General features: G+C 47.7%; 1 protein-coding gene across 2 annotated transcripts in view; it reads right to left on the reverse strand.

The window, feature by feature from the left end:
* Positions 1-22,231, reverse strand: part of SORCS2 (sortilin related VPS10 domain containing receptor 2) — a 1,328,268-nt gene that overhangs the window by 1,107,998 nt on the left and 198,039 nt on the right. The gene's annotated exons all lie outside the window — the stretch shown is intronic.

Here is a 22,231-nt window from a genome sequence, read left to right on the forward strand (position 1 = left end):
AAAGGGTGCCACGTTGTCAGCTATGACGTTTACATGGAAACAAAAGAAAAAACATCAAACACATGAAATGTCAAAAAACACCCCTCTAAATTGTGAATCACACCAATTACATGTTGCATAAAAAACGGGATGTGTGTAAAAAATAAAATACATAACGATAATAAGTAAACCGTGTATATGCATGACATGTCCATATAATATGAAAAAAATGAACATGAAACAGTGTAGAACCCGGAGAAGTACGGGTGCATGAAACATCAAGTGCATACTGTGCTTAAGCAGAGATGGAAGAACGTCAGCATCAGTCTCTGCCGCCACCAAAGGGGAATGAAACTCAAGTGAAAAACGATGTGGATTGAACCTCAGGTAAGAGCAAGTGTAGTTAAGTGTGTAAAACATGGGAACATAGAAACCCCGACAGTAATAGCTCACGGGCAAAGGCTCATGACAGCAGTGTACTATAGGGCAAGAGCGTGGGAAAAAAAGGTCTGAGCATGCGCCCAGGATAAGTATCTGGATATCTGGAACCGACAGGTCAAACAAGTTCAAGACCGTGGGAACCAATCTACAGCGCATGCGTGGCAGCCGAAAAATAAAGCAGATGCCGAGAAAGTGTAGATAAAAGAGGGGAAAGATCCCAGGAACACCAACAATACAAAAATAGAATTAATATATAAGGAATTGAAGAAAAAGAAAAGAAGCAGAGGAAAAAACAAATAATCCTTTGATGCCATAAAAATCACGGATAGATCAATCTGTTAAGTCCCATCAACCAAGAGAAACTAACAACGTGAATAAGGGAATCTAAACAAAGCTGGGGGAGGCTGGAAGGAGAGAGGCTGATGCTGGGGGAGGCTGGAAGAAGAGAGGCTGATGCTGGGGGAGGCTGGGAGGAGAGAGGCTGATGCTGGGGAAGGCTGGGAGGAGAGAGGCTGATGCTGGGGACAGAGAGGAGAGGCTGATGCTGGGGACAGAGAGGCTGATGCTGGGGACAGAGAGGCTGATGCTGGGAGAAGAGAGGTTGATGCTGGGAGAAGAGAGGCTGATGCTGGGAGAAGAGAGGCTGATGCTGGGGACAAGAGAGGCTGATGCTGGGGACAAGAGAGGCTGATGCTGGGGACAAGAGAGGCTGATGCTGGGGACAGAGAGGCTGATGCTGGGGACAGAGAGGCTGATGCTGCGGGCAGAGAGGCTGATGCTGCGGGTAGAGAGGCTGATGCTGGCGCAGCATGGCGGATGGAGCACGTTTGGGAGTGCGCAGCATGGCGGATGGAGCACGTTTGGAAGTGCGCAGCATGGCGGATGGAGCACGTTTGGGAGTCCGCAGCATGGCGGATGGAGCACGTTTGGGAGTGCGCAGCATGGCGGATGGAGCACGTTTGGGAGTGCGCAGCATGGCGGATGGAGCACGTTTGGGAGTGCGCAGCATGGCGGGTGGAGCACGTTTGGGAGTGCGCAGCATGGCGGATGGAGCACGTTTGGGAGTGCGCAGCATGGGGGATTCAGCACGATGGGGAGTGCGGAGTATGGCGGATGGATCACGTTTGGGAGTGCGCAGCATGGCGGATGGACCACGTTTGGAAGTGCGCAGCATGGCGGATGGAGCACGTTTGGAAGTGCGCAGCATGGGAGATGGAGCACGATGGGGGGTGCACAGCATAGGGGATGGAGCACGATGGGGAGTGCGCTGCATGGGGGATGGAGCACGATGGGGAGTGCGGAGTATGGCGGATGAAGCACGTTTGGGAGTGCGCAGCATGGCGGATGGAGCACGTTTGGGAGTGCGCAGGATGGGAGATGGAGCACGATGGAGGGTGCGCAGCATAGGGGATGGAGCACATTTGGGAGTGCGCAGCATGGCGGATGGAGCACGATGGGGAGTGCGCAGCATGGCGGATGGAGCACGTTTGGGAGTGCGCAGGATGGGAGATGGAGCACGATGGGGGGTGCGCAGCATAGGGGATGGAGCACGATGGGGAGTGCGCTGTATGGGGGATGGAGCACGATGGGAAGTGCACACCTCCCCCCAACACACACACACGCGCGCGCGCACTGCACAACACACCACACACACACTGGGAACCACAAACAACTGCCCTACACAGACACCCACACACAGACAACGCTGCACACACAAATATACGCACAAACCGCACAACACACACATTGCACAAAACATACCTCCCCCCAAAACACACCACACACACACACAAATCGCGCAACACACACACACAGCGCTCCACAAACAACGCAACACACAAACAACACTGCTCTCACCCCCCATCACACCCAGACAACACCCAGAACATGTACAGCGCCCTACACAAACACTTGGTAACTACACACAACAACATCTATATATATATATATATATATATATAACAAAAATCATACATGAACTACACAATACGTAAATTCTAGAATGCCCGATGCGTAGAATCGGGCCACCTTCTAGTGTATATATATATATATATATATATATATATATATATATCTATATATATAATTGCCTTATTCTGTCTGTCTGTCTGTCTGTCATGCTCCAAAATTGTGTCCTTACGGTGACACAAAGCTGATTGGCCGCTGGGCTCGCCATGGCCCCCCCCCCCCGGCTCTCTGCAGGCCCCGCCCCCCTCACGCAATGCACGCTCGCTCTTGCCCAACTGACACGTAGCTCCGACTCCCAGGTGAGTACACACACACACACACACATCAGATCACACTCACTCTCACACACACCTCACACATCACATCCACACACTCACAACATCCTGGGATATCGCTTGCTTCTACACCGGCTCCGTCAGGATCCCAGCAGCGCCAGACATAACCTTGCGATGCTGGGATCTTCACGGAGCCCGTGAACGCTGGTAACCATTATACACATCGGGTAACTAAGGTCCCTTGGTTACCCGATGTGCATCATAGTTACCAGTGTACACCGGCTCACACTCACTCTCACACACACCTCACACATACATCACATCGCATCCACACACTCACAGCATCCGGCGATATCGCTTGCTTCTCGGCCTCGATACTGTGCTGTTGTGACCTTCCAGGACCTGTCGGAGGATCACATGGCCAGAAGCATGTGGTATCTCCGGATGTTGTGAGTATGAGCGCGTATGTGCAATATCGTCAATGTGTGTGTGCGTGAGTGTATGCAATCGGGTGTGTGTGGGTGTGTGTGAGTGTATGCGATCGGGTGTGTGAGTGTCGGCAGAGGAGCATGGCGTGCTGGAGGAGGCTGGGAGGAGAGAGTCTGATCCTGGGGAAGGCTGGGATGGAGAGGCTGATGCTGGGGACAGAGAGGCTGATGCTGGGATGAGAGAGGCTGATGCTGGGATGAGAGAGGCTGATGCTGGGGACAGAGAGGCTGATGCTGGGGACAGAGAAGCTGATGCTGGGATGAGAGAGGCTGATGCTGGGATGAGAGAGGCTGATGCTGGAGGAGAGAGGCTGATGCTGGGAGGAGAGAGGCTGATGCTGGGAGGAGAGAGGCTGATGCTGGGAGGAGAGAGGCTGATGCTGGGAGGAGAGAGGCTGATGCTGGGAGGAGAGAGGCTGATGCTGCGGGTAGAGAGGCTGATGCTGGCGCAGCATGGCGGATGGAGCACGTTTGGGAGTGCGCAGCATGGCGGATGGAGCACGTTTGGGAGTGCGCAGCATGGGGGATGCAGCACGATGGGGAGTGCAGAGTATGGCGGATGGAGCATGTTTGGGAGTGCGCAGCATGGCGGATGGACCACGTTTGGGAGTGCGCAGCATGGCGGATGGAGCACGTTTGGGAGTGCGCAGCATGGGAGATGGAGCACGATGGTGGGTGCGCTGCATGGGGGATGGAGCACGATGGGGAGTGCGGAGTATGGCGGATGGAGCACGTTTGGGAGTGCGCAGCATGGCGGATGGAGCACGTTTGGGAGTGCGCAGCATGGCGGATGGAGCACGTTTGGGAGTGCGCAGCATGGGATATGGAGCACGATGGGGAGTGCGCAGCATGGCGGATGGAGCACGTTTGGGAGTGCGCAGCATGGGGGATGGAGCACGATGGGGAGTGCGCAGCATGGCGGATGGAGCACGTTTGGGAGTGCGCAGCATGGCGGATGGAGCACGTTTGGGAGTGCGCAGCATGGCGGATGGAGCACGTTTAGGAGTGCGCAGCATGGGGGATGCAGCACGATGGGGAGTGCGGAGTATGGCGGATGGAGCACGTTTGGGAGTGGGCAGCATGGCGGATGGACCACGTTTGGGAGTGCGCAGCATGGCGGATGGAGCACGTTTGGGAGCGCGCAGCATGGCGGATGGAGCACGATGGGGGGTGCGCAGCATAGGGGATAAAGCACGATGGGGAGTGCGCTGCATGGGGGATGGAGCACGTTTGGGAGTGCGCAGGATGGGAGATGTAGCACGATGGGGGGTGCGCAGCATAGGGGATGGAGCACGATGGGGAGTGCACACCTCCCCCCAACACACACACACACACGCGCGTGCGCGCACTGCACAACACACCACACACACACACTGGGAACCACAAACAACTGCCCTACACAGACACCCACACACAGACAACACTGCACACACAAATATACGCACATACCGCACAACACACACATTGCACAAAACATACCTCCCCCCAAAACACACCACACACACACAAACCGCGCAACACACACACACAACGCTACAGACACACAGCGCTCCACAAACAACGCAACACACAAACAACACCGCTCTCACCCCCCGCCACACCCAGACAACACCCAGAACATGTACAGCGCCCTACACAAACACTTAGTAACTACACACAACAACATCTATATATATATATATATATATATATATAACAAAAATCATACATGAACTACACAATACGTAAATTCTAGAATACCCGATGCGTCGAATCGGGCCACCTTCTAATTATATATATATATATATATATATATATATATATATATATATATATATATATATATATATGTATATATATATACATACATACACATACATACATATACACAGTGCCATAAGTAGTATTCAACCCCCTGCAGATTTAGAAGGTTTACACATTCGGAATTAGCTTGGCATTGTGACATTTGGACTGTAGATCAGCCTGGAAGTGTGAAATGCAGCAAAAAAGAATGTTATTTCTTTTTTTTATTTTTTTTTAAATTGTGAAAAGTTTATTCAGAGGGTCATTTATTATTCAACCCCCCAAACCACAAGAATTCTGTTTGGTTCCCCTAAAGTATTAAGAAGTATCAGGCACAAAGAACAATGAGCTTCACATTTTTGGATTAATTATCTCTTTTTCCAGCCTTTTCTGACTAATTAAGACCCTCCCCAAACTTGTGAACAGCACTCATACTTGGTCAACATGGGAAAGACAAAGGAGCATTCCAAGGCCATCAGAGACAAGATCGTGGAGGGTCACAAGGCTGGCAAGGGGTACAAAACCCTTTCCAAGGAGTTGGGCCTACCTGTCTCCACTGTTGGGAGCATCATCCGGAAGTGGAAGGCTTATGGAACTACTGTTAGCCTTCCACGGCCTGGACAGCCTTTGAAAGTTTCCACCCGTGCCGAGGCCAGGCTTGTCCGAAGAGTCAAGGCTAACCCAAGGACAACAAGGAAGGAGCTCCGGGAAGATCTCATGGCAGTGGGGACATTGGTTTCAGTCAATACCATAAGTAACGTACTCCACCGCAATGGTCTCCGTTCCAGACGAGCCCGTAAGGTACCTTTACTTTCAAAGCGTCATGTCAAGGCTCGTCTACAGTTTGCTCATGATCACTTGGAGGACTCTGAGACAGACTGGTTCAAGGTTCTCTGGTCTGATGAGACCAAGATCGAGATCTTTGGTGCCAACCACACACGTGACGTTTGGAGACTGGATGGCACTGCATGTGACCCCAAGAATACCATCCCTACAGTCAAGCATGGTGGTGGCAGCATCATGCTGTGGGGATGTTTCTCAGCCAAGGGGCCTGGCCATCTGGTCCGCATCCATGGGAAGATGGATAGCACGGCCTAACTGGAGATTTTGGCCAAGAACCTCCGCTCCTCCATCAAGGATCTTAAGATGGGTCGTCATTTCATCTTCCAACAAGACAACGACCCAAAGCACACAGCCAAGAAAACCAAGGCCTGGTTCAAGAGGGAAAAAATCAAGGTGTTGCAGTGGCCTAGTCAGTCTCCTGACCTTAACCCAATTGAAAACTTGTGGAAGGAGCTCAAGATTAAAGTCCACATGAGACACCCAAAGAACCTAGATAACTTGGAGAAGATCTGCATGGAGGAGTGGGCCAAGATAACTCCAGAGACCTGTGCCGGCCTGATCAGGTCTTATAAAATACGATTATTAGCTGTAATTGCAAACAAGGGTTATTCCACAAAATATTAAACCTAGGGGTTGAATAATAATTGACCCACACTTTTATGTTGAAAATTTATTAAAATTTAACTGAGCAACATAACTTGTTGGTTTGTAAGATTTATGCATCGGTTAATAAATCCTGCTCTTGTTTGAAGTTTGCAGGCTCTAACTTATTTGCATCTTATCAAACCTGCTAAATCTGCAGGGGGTTGAATACTACTTGTAGGCACTAATATATATATATATATATATATATATATATATATATATATATATATTTATTTTGCAGATCTATATGTTGTGGGCAGGACACCCAGTAAACCGGGCAAAGGGTCAAATCCTGTGTGTCAACAGTGGTGGTGGCCGAGCCCGGTGCCTGCGCACTCAGGTAGTGGATGGAGCACACAGTCTCTGGCGATGCCTGCACACTCAGGCAGTGGATGGAGCACACAGTCTCTGGCGATGCCTGCACACTCAGGCAGTGGATGGGGCACACAGTCTCTAGCGGTGCCTGTACACTCAGGCAGTGGATGGGGCACAGTCTCTGGCGGTGCCTGTACACTCAGGCAGTGGATGGTGTACACAGTCTCTGGCAGTGCTTGTGCACTCAGGCAGTGGATGGGGCACACAGTCTCTAAATGTGGGGGTGAATACTGCTATGTTACTGTCCCCTCTCTGTAGTGGTGTTCAGTGGCGATAATCCATGGTGTTAAGGTGATGGAGGGAGACAGTAGAGCTAGGAGACATTTTAACGGTGAAACCCTAGGCAGCTGGCTACTTAGACTACTTTACATTCTGCTGCATTACCAAAATAGACTAAAGCTCCCTATAGATATTAACCACTTCACCCCTGGGCGATTTTTTTTGGTTTTTGCTCCCCTTCTTCCGAGAGCCGTAACTTTTTTATTTTTTCAGTCAATCTTGCCATTTGAGGGCTTGTTTTTTGCAGGACGACTTGTACTTTTGTACTTTTAAATGACACCATGAGTTTTACCATATAGTGTACTGGAAAATGGCAAAAAATTTCCAAGTGTGGAATAATTGCAAAAAATGTTGCACAATTGTTTTTGGGATAATCTTTTCAGCGAGTTCACTATATGGTAAAACTAACATGTCAGTCTGATGCCTCAGATCGGTACGAGTTCAAAGAAACCAAACATGTATAGGTTTACCTTTATTTAAGGGGTGCAAAAAGAATTCAGAAGTTTGTCCAAAAAAGTGCGCATTTTCTGTGACCCGTAGCGTTCTTATTTTTTGGGATTTGGGGGCTCAGTGATGGCTTATTATTTGCGTCTCGAGCTGACGTTTTAATGGCACTATTTTTGTGCTGATGCTATATTTTGATCGTCTGTTATTACATTTTACATAAAATTTGCGACAACCAAAAAAACAAAATGTTGGCGTTTAGAAATGTTTTGCTGCTTTGCCATATACCAATAAGGTTAATTGATAGGGCATTGCCAAATGTGTATATATTTTTATTTTTAGTGTTTTTATCAATGGAGTGAATGGGGGTGATTTGAACTTTTAGGTTTTTTATTTAAAAATAAAAAAAAAACACTAAGGATCAGCAGTTTGTGGAACTCTACAGTTCTGATCAGCAGAAATGGAGCGTTCCTGTGAATGCTGGAGCTGTCAGCTGTAACTCTTAGGCGGGCTTTGCACGTTGTGACATCGCAAGCCGATGCTGCGATGTCGCACGCGATAGTCCCCGTCGCAGGTACGATATCGTGTGATAGCTGGCGTAGCGAAAATTATCGCTACGCCAGCTTCATATGCACTCACCTGCCCTGCGACCGTCGCTCTGGCCGGCGACCCGCCTCCTTCCTAAGGGGGCGGGTCGTGCGGCGGCACACGGCAGGCGGCCAATAGCGGCGGAGGGGCGGAGATGAGCAGGATGTAAACATCCCGCCCACCTCCGTCCATCCGCATAGCCGCCGGCGGCAGGTAGGAGATGTTCCTCACTCCTGCGGCTTCACACACAGCGATGTGTGCTGCCGCAGGAACGAGGAACAACATCGTACCTGTCGCGGCACCGGCATTATGGAAATGTCGGTGAATGCAACGATGATACGATAACGACGCTTTTGCGCTCGTTAATCGTATCATCTAGCATTTACACAGTATGATGTCGAAAGTGACGCCGGATGTGCGTCACTTTCGATTTGACCCCACCGACATCGCACGTGCGATGTCGCAACGTGCAAAGCCGCCCTTAGGGTACCGTCACAGTTTAGCGACGCTCCAGCGATCCCACCAGCAATCTGACCTGGTCAGGATCGCTGGTGCGTCGCTACATGGTCGCTGGTGAGCTGTCAATCAGGCAGATCTCACCAACGACCAGTGACCAGCCCCCAGCGACGCGTGGAAGCGATGCTGCGCTTGGTAACTAAGGTAAATATCGGGTAACCAAGCAAAGCACTTTGCTTGGTTAGCCAATATTTACCTAGGTTACCAGCGCACACCGGGTTAATAAGCAAACCGCTTTGCTTATTTACCCGATGTGTACTCTGGCTACATGTGCAGGGAGAAGGGAGACGGCACTGGCACCCTGAGAGTGGCGTAAGCTAGTAACCAAGGTAAATATCGGGTAACCAAGGTAATGGCTTTGCTTAGCTACTCGATATTTACCTTAGTTATAGCTTACCGCAGGCTGCCAGAAGCCGGCTCCCTGCACATTCAGATCGTTGATCTCTCGCTGTCAAACACAGCGATGTGTGCTTCACAGCGGGAGAGCAACGACCAAAAAATGAACCAGCATTGTGTGTAACGAGCAGCGATCTTACAGCAGGGGCCAGATCGCTGCTCAGTGTTACACACAGCGCGATCGCTAATGAGGTCACTGGTGCGTCACAAAAACCGTGACTCAGCAGCGATCTCGCTAGCAATCTCGCTATGTGAGAAGTACCCCTAACAGGAAGTACGTCATGACAGCGCTTGGAGTCATCACATCGGACAACCATCGATTCCTCGTGATCAAGTGACAGGGCCTCCGATGGCAGCGGGGAAAAGGTGCATTTCCCGCTGTGGCCATTTAAATTGCTCTGTCACATTTTAACTGTACGATATAACGGGTTAACAGGCGCCAGTCGTACTCTAATGTTCTGCCTGGAAAAATGCACAGTAACAAAATCTCTCACAAGTCAAAAGTTTACATAACACACGAGCTTGACAAGATGGTGAGTGCACCTTTCACTCATGTGTGTTTTATGGATCAGTGCACATGGGCAGCAGCGAAGCCGCTGTCTGAAATCCTATCCTTAAGGGGTTTGTGGTGCACCTTCAAGATGAACCAGAACAAAGGAGGAACAAGCGGTCTACAGGGCAAAATGTTAAAAAAATCATATATCAGTCAGCATGGTCTACTTCATAGTTCCATGCCCCATCATTATATGCGCTCCTTTTTTGTTTCATATCTGTTCATTTATTTAGAGGTTTCTTCCTCGCAGGAAACAACACCTGCTCGTGTTTGTAGCAACTGTCAAAGTGGTTTGCCTAACACATGCAGCGGGAGATGGAGCCACTGAAAGCCAAAGAAAACCTTGACATGCAAGAGGAGATTAAATGTTGACATGATGTGGCTGGTGTTTTAAGCTTACTTTCTTTCATCCTTACTCACAAAAAAAAAAAATTCACTGAAGACATCAAATTCCCATTATCGCCCCAACTGCACATTCTAGAGATTTTCGAACATGTTTTGGGTTCTTTAATTTTGCAAACAGCGGTGGTGACTGTTTTATAGAAATTGCTTTAGTTTGAAATTAAGCCGCACGCTTTATTTCGGCTGGGATTTTTTTAGAATAGATTTTTGCTTGGTTATGTGTGGTCATCGTGTGATGTTTTGTCATTTTTTAAGCTTTATGATTATTGCTTTTTTTTCAAATTTGCTGTTTACGGTAACCAGCAGGGAGGGCACTTAAGCTGGCCCTCAGACTAGGGGCCCTAAACTGTCCCTTATTCCAGAGGTAGGCTTGATGGTAGCCAGGTCTGAACCGCCAGCGTAGCCCTAACTCCTAAGCAGCCCTGGTCTAACACCCCATCTCCCACACCCCCAGGGAGGGCTGGAGCAGGAGTAACAAATCCCACAAATACCGACAGACAGAAGAAAAGCAAGGCCCAAACTCACAGCAAAGACACACAGGGGAAAAGACAATACGTGCTCAGGGAGAAATAAAGTACAGGGAGGAAATAAGCATAAAACATGGATATTTCCACCAGACACCAAATTGCATACAACAGTTCATCAACAACTGGATCACCACGCACAAAGACTGCTAATGCTGGAGCAAAGCTAGAGTTATGTGAGGCTAGGTTCCAACATTTTTTATATGGCGGAGATGGCTGTGATAGGACGTCAGCAACCTGTGACCCCAGCAGCCATTCACAAGCCAGCAGGAATAAACTCCTGCTAAACCGAAGACCAGAGAGCACTAAACAGTCGATATCTGACTCTGGTTGAGCAAATAAGAAGCATCAAGTCATTGCAATGCTCGAACTTGCTGGTGGCTCTCCTGACCGCAGCGCGTTAGTTGCATAGAAATATGGGCTGATGTATTCAGGTCAGAAAAGCTGCCAGCCAGTCTGAGCATTTTAATGCGCTCCTCGGACAGGTTCAATGGCCGTTTTACTGCGACTTTATTTATATAGTGAAGGGGTGGCCAAAAGACAGTACTCATGTCCATTACTGCATGGGAAGTGTGTTTTTCCTTCAAGGGAAGAGTTAGATGGGGACACTGAATCAGGTGACAACTGTGACACAGTTGCAAAATATGAAAGGCTGGGTTGGTGGCAAGAAGGCAGAGTTGGCACAAAAATTACAAGTGGAGAAGACATGTATACAGTAGGGAAGGCCTGTGGCATATGCGAGGGAAACATCTGGATGCATACCATTGCCAGAGGAACTTGAAGACCTAATACAGTCACAAGAGGAATCCAAAGACCTAATACAGTCACAAGAGGAACTCAAAGACCTAATACAGTTGCCATAGGAACCCGAAGACTGATTATGGTCTCCAGAGGAACCCGAAGACCGAATACAGTCACCTGAAGACCAATTACAGTTGCCAGAGGAATCTGAAGACAGAACACCAAATATCGTTATCAGAAGAGGATCAGAATACAAGCTCAAAGACCGAAGACTGAACATCAAGAAGTTTCTTCTTCAATTGCATTTTGTGACTACAAATAAGGGCGGCATTAACACTACCCTGATGGAAAGATCGGGGTTGGGTTAATATTAAGAATCTGTTTATAGCAACTTGCAGTGATTGCATGTATCTGATCATTAGAGTGTAACTGTGACGTGTGGTAACTGTAATTAGGTTTTTTTTTGCCTATTCTTACATTCTCCATCTACCTGTTCCCAAGTAAATAAAAATCTGTTGTCACAACTGAGTCGTCCTTGCTGCGTGTTTCATATCTGGGCTCAGTCTTATGCGGGCGTCACACGAGACGATCTATCGTGCGATGCATCATCGGGGGTCACGGTTTTCGTGACGCACATCCGGCATCGTTTGCGACGTCGTCTCGTGTGATACCTCTGAGCGACGCAGAATCGCTCACAAATCGTGAGTCGTGTACACTTCGCTTATTTTTTAAAAATTGTTTATTTTTCATGGCGCCGGTTGTTCATTGTACCCGGGGTAGCAAACATTGCTCCGTGTGACACCCCGGGATCGATGAACACAGCTTACCTGACGCTCCACCTGAGGTTCCCTCACCACTAAGAGCCTTTGGCCAGCTCACGATTAATGCAACTTGCACAGCCTGCTAGGGAGTTATGACAGGTTGCATCCTCACAAAAACATGACCCCTGATACATTACCCTGAGCCTGCTTCAGACCTACACTCCATGACATTCTCAATATGAATGTCATCCTTTGAGCCAATTCATGACCCTTGTGGATTTATCCTGAATGCTTATGTAACATAAATACGGACCCACAAAGGCTCCTCTTTGGTGAATAATATAACACTCCAGACCTTAGGTCCACCTATCTGTATACACAAGACGGACTTGGTCCTTTCCCCTCCATATCCTATTACTTTGCTCGATGACTTGACATCTAGTAAACACTGCAACAGCGTAATTTTGACATGAGAATTTCCGTATATGCCTGATACACCTGAGTGCTCCTCTGAAAACTCATTTAAAAAAATTTACTCTAATTTAACATAGTCCTTGAAGAAAACCTTCGGGTTGAAATGTTGGACAATGAATATTATAAGAATATAGATTAATAAAAACAATTTTTTGAGCACCATTTTGGACTTCTCTCATATATTTCTCTCAGTGTGCCGGAGTATATTTGCTATTGTATTGATTTTTTTCTCCAGAGCACCTATTGATACTAGTGGTCGAGCCAGATCTTTTTTGTACAAAAAGGGGAAAGAGACAGAGACAGACGTGGAAATGTGACGCCCTGGGCAAGCCAGGGGTCACAGGTCACAACACCACACGCACCCCACATTCCCTGCAGGTACACACTAGGTCAAAACACAAATCCTTGTTGCCTTCCTCCAGGGGCTGGTGTCCACACCAGGGGGTGGGCCAGGCGGTTGGCTCCGCCCACCGAGGAGTTCACAGCCCTGGAGGTGGGAGAACCAGGCAGATAGAGTTTGGAGGAGGAGGTGGAAGCAGTTGAGCTCAGGCAGAGCTAGAGATAGAAGTGGAAGTTCAAAGTGAGAGGAAGTGGTAGAGGAGCTAAAGGAAAAGCAACAGAGAAAGTGACAGAAAGAAGCCTGAAGTTAGTCCGGGTGTGTGCCCCGGACTGAGACAGCAAGGTTGGCAAACGGCAGTGACCGTCTGCAGGCGAGACTGATTGGAGGTTGTCGAAAGGACCGTGGACGGGTGGTGACCCGGCGGTACCGGAGCGGTATACGAAGATTAGTCAGCACCAGGGCAGGGGCCTTTCGGATCCCGGCAAGGCTTGGAGTCGCCGAATTTGCCAAATCCGTCAGTGAAGGGTACGACTGTCTCCCAACAACCAAGTCCCGTTTGAAGGCAACAGTCCGACCGTTAAGGGGAGACACCGCCACCGCCAAGGCACCAGTTTCCCAGGGCCAGCGCCTGCGGGCAAGAGTGGAGCTCCTCCGGCTCATATCTAAGCTGGGGAGCGGGTTACCGGTGGGAACCCATCGCTACCAAACAACAACACATAGGTGCAGGAAAGAGACCGTCACCGTCAACTGCAGGGGATATCAGCAGCGCAACCATCTGAGGGACCCGTCCAACCAGCCGTTTGTTTACCGAGAACTGTGTCGTGTTTACTGGCTGAGTGAGTACCCCCGTGCCGTGCGGCACAGCGCTGCCCCTGCACCTCCACAGGCCCCCTACCCGCCTGCCCACCATCCCAACCCCATCACTGGGCCCCGGGATCACCAACCCCTACCCACGGAGGGGCAACACAACAACTGGCTGCTCCACACCATCACTCCCGGGATCCCCAGCCAGAGCAGCGGTGGTGTACACCTAATCACCACAACCGTGGGTGGCGTCACGGACAATAAACTATCCCCACACCCAAACCCCCTTTCACTCACGGGCGAGGAGCGCCGCTCGAATCCCCGGGATCCGGCCCATCGCTCGAGCCACCGGGCAGCAGCAGGCCGCAGCAGCCGCAGCGGCAGCCGGACCCGAGCAGTGGGGGAGCGCGGCGTCCCCTCCTCCGCCCGCGACAGAAAGAGACACGGAGAAAGACAGATCTGGAAAGAGACAGACGGAGCACATTACTTGGCCAATGTAGTTGAATCTGCGTGGAATATCTATGGTGTTGAAATATATGTTGTGAAATGCTTCTATTAGCTTACTTTTTGTCTTTTAATAATTACATTTCTATGTATTTGGTTTGTGCTTTTTGTGTGCAAAATACATTTTTGCTAATACATTCTATTTTGTTAACACCAGTTATTAACCCGGGCGAAACCGGGTAGTACAGCTAATTATATATATATATAAAATTTTATTTAAAAATATAGGCCAATAGATATAACAATTGATGGATATGAAAATAAATAAGCATCGTAGGGCTCCATAGTAAATATAGGGATCAGTAAGGGTATGTCCGCACGCTAACAAAAATGCACCCTGTGCCGGAAAATGTATATAAAAATAAAAAAAATAAAAAAAAAGCATGGCATTTTGCGCGTTTTTGTCCAATGCTTGTTTTTAGTAAATCAATGACAGAGAGGGCTAAAAAAAAAAAAAATGCAGGACAGACAGTCAAAGAAGTGATATGCTGCTTCTTTTTTCTTCCCCGAAACTGCAAGGAAAAAATAAGCAGGACCCCAGCGCTGCAAGACTACAGTGCTAACCACTGAGCCACCGTTCCGCCAGTGAAAGTTAACCAGTTGCACTCAACACCTGTGTTGACTCCTTCTGACGCCCACCGCACCATACACCCTCTGGGGCAAAACCCTACTTGCGGAGGGAGTAACATTCTAGCTGCCAATACCACCAGCCCCAGTAGAGAGATTCTGCAGCGGCGGCTCCCTACCCTTAGCAGCAACACCCCAAGTGGCGCCACATGTGAACATTATCATATTCTCCCCTATAAATATCCCCATTACAAAAAGGGTCCAGGGCACGGAATCGGGTAACAGCCACCACCGTGACATTCCCAAGAGAGACACTGCCCGCAACCGAGTACCCCATATCCCTGGGTGTTACACATGCATGGTTTACAAGTGGCGTGGATGTATTCTCACTCACCACACCATGAATTCAGTGTAATCTGGTGCATTTTTCATGGAATAAACTGTGTATTCCAGATCTCAATTGGTTAATTGTAGTAATGGGCACTGTCTCATGCTTGGAGGGAAAAAGAAAAATCCCTGATTACGGCATCTTCTTCTCCCGTCTCTGTGTGATGGAGAGATTCATTCCAGATGGCTGGGACCTTTAATCTTCAGAAACAACTGTGCAGATTTGAGTTACATTAAGGACCAGTGAAGATTAAACAGGACTGCTATAAATATCTTATACCGTCCTCGAGCAGGCGAGGGAACAATAGCTGCAGTAGTCACTCCATACCTGAGGATTTATACAGCGCCGGCGTCATGAATCGGAGAACCGTACTCCAGTTACAGTCATGGTTCTCCTGTAATAGTGACCCATAACATAATGCACAGACATAAGTAACAAGTTCCTATAAGTGGCGCTCATGTGCCCCCAGTAATTGTCTGTTTCTCTCCCAGTTTCTGTCTGTCTCTCTCTCATTGTCTGTCTGCCTCTATGTCTCTCTCTTTCCCTGTCTGTCTCTTTTTGTCTTTTCCTGTGTCTGTCTCTTTCCCTGTTTCTTTCCTTGTCTGTCTGTTTCTGGCTGTGTCTCTTTCCCTGGCTGCATTGTGACACGCCAACATCCCATTTAAGGGCGTGGCTGCGCATTGTTTTGAAGTTCTGGCTGCATTGTGGCTCACAGCTCCATTGACTTTAATGGAGGCAGGTTTTTTTGGTGAATAACTGTAGAGCACGAGGTTAAAAATTTCCCCTCAAAACATAGTCTATGACATTCCCTGAGTCAAATGGACTGTCTGCAAAATTTCGTGATTTTAAACGCGACGGTGCTGATTCCTTTACACACACATACATACACTCAGCTTTATATATTAGCTTTATGCAGAAATATGGAAAGTTCTCAAGGGTTCAGCGCTGTATATAAAAGGCAGCAATGTAAAACTCTTCTGTAATGTGCAGTTATCCCTCTGTGCCCCATGCCCTGCAGCATGAAAGAAGTCTATGCACATTATAACCAATCTTACTATATACAAAGCGCAGGAACAGTGTACAGTAAGTGACCCAGAGGAGAAGATTACATATGAAATAGTAATAATAAGCCAGAAATGTGTTCTGCTTTCTGTTTATATCTGTCGGTGTAATCCAAGTGGGACCCTGAGAACTAAACGGCCCTCAGCCAGAGTATGTATAACATGGGTAAAATGCTCATCACATCATTTCCTTCATCATGTACTAATGAGAAAATCTCCACAAATGTTGTACACACTTAAAGGGAACTTGCAAGTATGATTGTATGACCAGTAAGTAGAGTTGAGCGGATCGGTGATAATCCGGGTCCGGCGGATCCGGATCGGGATGCCGCCGAAGTCTGGATCCGATCCGGAATCTGCGGCCATATACATCAACGGGATAGAGATAGAGATAGAGGAAAAAAAAAAAAACGGATCCGGATCGTGCACCCCGGATCCCGGGTACTGGTCGGACTCGGATCGGAACCTCGAACCGTGCGGATCCGGTTTTTCAGATCCGGGTCCGCTCAAGACTACCAGTAAGTCATAAAAAAAAAAATAATAAATAAATAAAAATATTCATATCTGTTTTGCAGTAATCTGAAGTTACAGCGCTGAGAAATCAAGCTTTGAAGTCATATGCAAATAAGCCTATATGTGCATAGTGGTGTGTCAATCTATTCAGAGCGCATTGACCCGCCCCCAATGCACTTCCGCTAATTTGCATGTGACTTGAAGGCTTGATTTCTCAGCTCTTGTAAAGTGGATTAGTAGAAAACAGGCAGCAATTTTTTATTGTTGTACTAAACCCTATGTCAGCAAACAAGATTCAGTAGTATAATAGTTGAAATTATTAATGATGCAGCAATTCTTTTTTTCATTCCGAAAGTTATAACTTCTATTTTTTAAAATATAGTCAAAGTTTGTTTGGGGTTTTTTCTTTTTTTTTTTTTTTTTAAGAGAGCATTTGCAAGGATAAACATGTTGGGGTTTTTTTTTAATTTTTTTGTTTTCCAATAATTTTTATTATTTTCAAAGCTTTTCTGTGGGACTTGGCCAAGTGATCGCTTGATTGCTTCTGCCACACAGTGTGATAACTCAGCATAAAGGCACATGCATAGTTTTCATGTCCGTTTATCCTGCGGTACGCCCACTCTGATTCGGTTACACTGGTCCGGTATCCCCGTGGAGCCAAGTCATGCTCCACTCATTGACCCCATTCAGATGAAGCAAACACTCACTTCTCTCAAAGGATTCCTTCTAGAGATTAAACAAAAAAGCAAGCACTAAATGTGCACTACAGCACTAAAAATTCCAACTGTACTTATTATAAATTTGAGATTTTTGGCAAACATTTGCAATTTCTTGAGCTACCCCGCCACGTCACGGCAAATCTCTATTGGGGCAGCAGCACTCACCTGGTCTATTTCAATCCCGTACCCATGACTGAATCATGGCTGTGGGCGGGACAAGTCCAAGCAAATGCATGAAGTAACTAGCCTGTGGACAGGGCCTGATGACTGAATGTGAACAGTCACAAAAAAAAATATATATATATTTTAGCGTAGGACTGCCCCAATAGAGATTTGCCGTGACGTGGCGGGGCGGCTCAAGAAATTGCAATTTTTTGCCAAAAATCTCAAATTTATAATAAGTACAGTTGGAATTTTTAGTGCTGTAGTGCACATTTGGTGCTAGCTTTTTTTGTTTTTTTCCTTCTAGAGATGTCAAACCTCTACACACAGTCCCGGTCAGGAACTCGCCAATCCTCTTGGATTCTTCCCCAGAGGGTTCCCAGATACACAGCCTCCTCACACTGACTGCCATGTGCCAAACAAACAGTCTCATTATACCAACTTGAGACACAGCCATGGGTGGAGGTATGTAGATAGTCAGGCCCACCCATCTCTCCAGCCACCTGTAAACCTGGCCCTTGTCAGTGCCTTATAAGTATCAGCATAGACATTCCAGGTATACATCCAAGAGGACAACAACCTTTGGGATACATATACCAGCCATTTATAATGAAGCCAGCCGCCATCTTACAACAGAGATACCTTTGTATTATACTATTGCATTACACAGGTCAGTGTAAGATCCGACTCCTGACACCTATCCCTGAAATTGCACTGCTGACTACTCCTTTGCCTACACCATCACTGAACAACAGATTTATGGGGCTTGGAATTAATTACAAAGTGCTAGTGGAGTGACTCTACAACATGGAGATGTCACTTGCCAAAAATATGTAAAATTTTGCCACCAAGTATAAATGCGTCTGATCTCCTAATTCTGGAAAGGTTTTTCTTTTTTTCCTGTGCCTCTCCATTCCTGAGATATGGCCCACTTGCGAAGAAGACTAGATTTGTATACAGGGAAGAATGGGCCGAATCTCAAGGAACGGAGAGGAACAGGAACAAAAGAAATAACGACGGATTCAGGAGAACAGCGGCATTTACACAAGGGGGAAAAATAGATATTGATGGAAAGTGAGGTCACCTTCAAGGACAGTTTGTATATTTATTTCAAAAATATAATATATATTATATTGTATTGTATTGTATTGTATTGTATAATACAATACATATATACAGTTAGGTCCAGAAATATTTGGACAGTGACACAAGTTTTGTTATTTTAGCTGTTTACAAAAACATGTTCAGAAATACAATTATATATATAATATGGGCTGAAAGTGCACACTCCCAGCTGCAATATGAGAGTTTTCACATCCAAATCGGAGAAAGGGTTTAGGAATCATAGCTCTGTAATGCATAGCCTCCTCTTTTTCAAGGGACCAAAAGTAATTGGACAAGGGACTCTAAGTGCTGCAATTAACTCTGAAGGCGTCTCCCTCGTTAACCTGTAATCAATGAAGTAGTTAAAAGGTCTGGGGTTGATTACAGGTGTGTGGTTTTGCATTTGGAAGCTGTTGCTGTGACCAGACAACATGCGGTCTAAGGAACTCTCAATTGAGGTGAAGCAGAACATCCTGAGGCTGAAAAAAAAGAAAAAATCCATCAGAGAGATAGAAGACATTCTTGGAGTAGCAAAATCAACAGTCGGGTACATTCTGAGAAAAAAGGAATTGACTGGTGAGCTTGGGAACTCAAAAAGGCCTGGGCGTCCACGGATGACAACAGTGGTGGATGATCGCCGCATACTTTCTTTGGTGAAGAAGAACCCGTTCACAACATCAACTGAAGTCCAGAACACTCTCAGTGAAGTAGGTGTATCTGTCTCTAAGTCAACAGTAAAGAGAAGACTCCATGAAAGTAAATACAAAGGGTTCACATCTAGATGCAAACCATTCATCAATTCCAAAAATAGACAGGCCAGAGTTAAATTTGCTGAAAAACACCTCATGAAGCCAGCTCAGTTCTGGAAAAGTATTCTATGGACAGATGGGACCAAGATCAACCTGTGCCAGAATGATGGGAAGAAAAACGTTTGGAGAAGAAAGGGAATGGCACATGATCCAAGGCACACCACATCCTCTGTAAAACATGGTGGAGGCAACGTGATGGCATGGGCATGCATGGCTTTCAATGGCACTGGGTCACTTGTGTTTATTGATGACATAACAGCAGACAAGAGTAGCCAGATGAATTCTGAAGTGTACCGGGATATACTTTCAGGCCAGATTCAGCCCAATGCCGCAAAGTTGATCGGACGGTGCTTCATAGTACAGATGGACAATGACCCCAAGCATACAGCCAAAGCTACCCAGGAGTTCATGAGTGCAAAAAAGTGGAACATTCTGTAATGGCCAAGTCAATCACCAGATCTTAACCCAATTGAGCATGCATTTCACTTGCTCAAATCCAGACTTAAGACGGAAAGACCCACAAACAAGCAAGACCTGAAGGCTGCGGCTGTAAAGGCCTGGCAAAGCATTAAGAAGGAGGAAACCCAGCGTTTGGTGATGTCCATGGGTTCCAGACTTAAGGCAGTGATTGCCTCCAAAGGATTCGCAACAAAATATTGAAAATAAAAATATTTTGTTTGGGTTTGGTTTATTTGTCCAATTACTTTTGACCTCCTAAAATGTGGAGTGTTTGTAAAGAAATGTGTACAATTCCTACAATTTCTATCAGATATTTTTGTTCAAACCTTCAAATTAAACGTTACAATCTGCACTTGAATTCTGTTGTAGAGGTTTCCTTTCAAATCCAATGTGGTGGCATGCAGAGCCCAACTCGCCAAAATTGTGTCACTGTCCAAAGATTTCTGGACCTAACTGTATATATATTATATATATATATATATATATATATTACATTTTATTTTTTTTTTATTCCTCCAAGACCTAAGTTTCCAGTAACTTGATGGAAACCCATACTGATATAAGTATAATGTCACGGGTGCGTAATGGGTGACAGACAGTCTTATGGTTTCTGGCAGTAAAAGGTCAGAGCGTGTGGCTGCGAAAAATGCTCCCTGATTTGCTATTGTTACTGCTGTTAGTATTCATTGTACTAGATAGCTTTCCTGCTGGATTTTCATCTATTCCCATTTAGGGGAGCTAAACGTCTGTTTAGTATTCCCCTTGTGCGTAAATACTCCCATCTTCCCTGGACTGGTGCTATTATTCAGTTCATTCAAGCTCCGGGTGCAAGCAGTTGGCTTGTACTCCTCTATAGGATTATTGCTGAAACTTTGCTGAACTTCTACCTGTGTTATCTGTGGATAAGTAGTTCATGCATTTTCCCCTGTGGGTCCTCCTTGTGTCTTACTTTAGTGTTAAGTGGGGTTGACGAAAAGCTTATCCCAACCCTTCCCCATTTACAGCCCAACCCTAGGGATACCTAGGGTCAGATATCAGGTTCGGCGCAGAACCTATCTAGGGTGCTGAGGGACCCCAGGGACCAGTGGTAGGTTTGGTCAGGGGTCACAATCTCCTCCTTCCCTAGACGCAGGGGTCCCCTTCCCTTTTTACTTTTCACCACTCGCTTGGTACTTTCCCTAGTGTGACGTAGACGCAATGATGCATTTGCTACTTCAAGTGAAAAGGGGACCAGTTGTCGCGGGCGGGGAGGACGCCGCCGTTGCTGCGCTCGCTAACGCTCGGGTCCGGCGCTGTTGCGGCTGCTGCTGCTCGGTGGCTCGAGCGGCGGGCCGGATCCGGGGACTCGAGCGGCGCTCCTGGCCCGTGAGTGAAAGGGGTGGTTGGTTTGGGGGATTTAGTCCGTGACGCCACCCACGGGTCGTGGTGAAGATGGGCACCACCGCTGCTGGTGACGGGGATCCCGGGAGCGATGGTATGGAGCAGCTGGGATGTTATTTTCCCCCTCCGTGGGTAGGGGTTGGTGGTCCCGGTGCGCGGTGGTGTGACGGGGAGACAGGGTTGGTGAGGTGCAGGGTTGCAGGGACAGCGCGGCGCGGTGCCGGATGGCACGGGTGTACTCACTCAGCAAGAGATGCACAAAGTCCTCGGTAAACTAAACGGCTGGATGGATGGGTCCCGCAGCCGGATGCAGTGTCTCTCCCCGGACAGGTGATGGCGGCTGTCTTTCCCTGCACCTTGATGGTCTCGTTTGACTACTATGGATCCCCAACGGTAGTCCGCTCCCCGGTGTATAGATGCCGGAGGAGCCCTTTTGCCCGCAGGCGCTGGCCCTTGGGTCTCTAGCCTTAGGCGGTAGCTGTATACCCTCACGGTGTGGGCGGTTGCCTTCTATCGGGTCTTTGGTTGTTAGGAAACCCCTGGGGTTCCAGTCACATTCGGATTTGACTATTGTGGGCGGCTCCAAGCCTGGTCGGGGTCCGATGGCCCTGCCTGTGTGTGCTAGCTTCACTTCGCTCCCCGGTCAGTACCGGCGGCCCAATGCCCGACCCCGGTCCTACGGTTCTGCGTTGCTTCACCACTCCTGCAGACGGCCACCACCGTCTGTCAACCTTGCTGTCAGTGCCTGGGCCACAAACCCAGACACCCAAGTGTACACTCCTCCACTCCTCAAACTCCAACACTCAACTCCTAACTGACTTTTCCCGCCTCCAGGCCTGTGAACTCCTCGGTGGGTGGGGCCAACCGCTTGGCTCCGCCCCACCTAGTGTGGACATCAGACACTGGAGGGAGGCAACACGGGTTTTGTATTTGGCTGGTGTCCCTGT

Source organism: Anomaloglossus baeobatrachus, chromosome 1 (genome assembly GCF_048569485.1).
Source record: "Anomaloglossus baeobatrachus isolate aAnoBae1 chromosome 1, aAnoBae1.hap1, whole genome shotgun sequence".
Taxonomy (NCBI): domain Eukaryota; kingdom Metazoa; phylum Chordata; class Amphibia; order Anura; family Aromobatidae; genus Anomaloglossus; species Anomaloglossus baeobatrachus.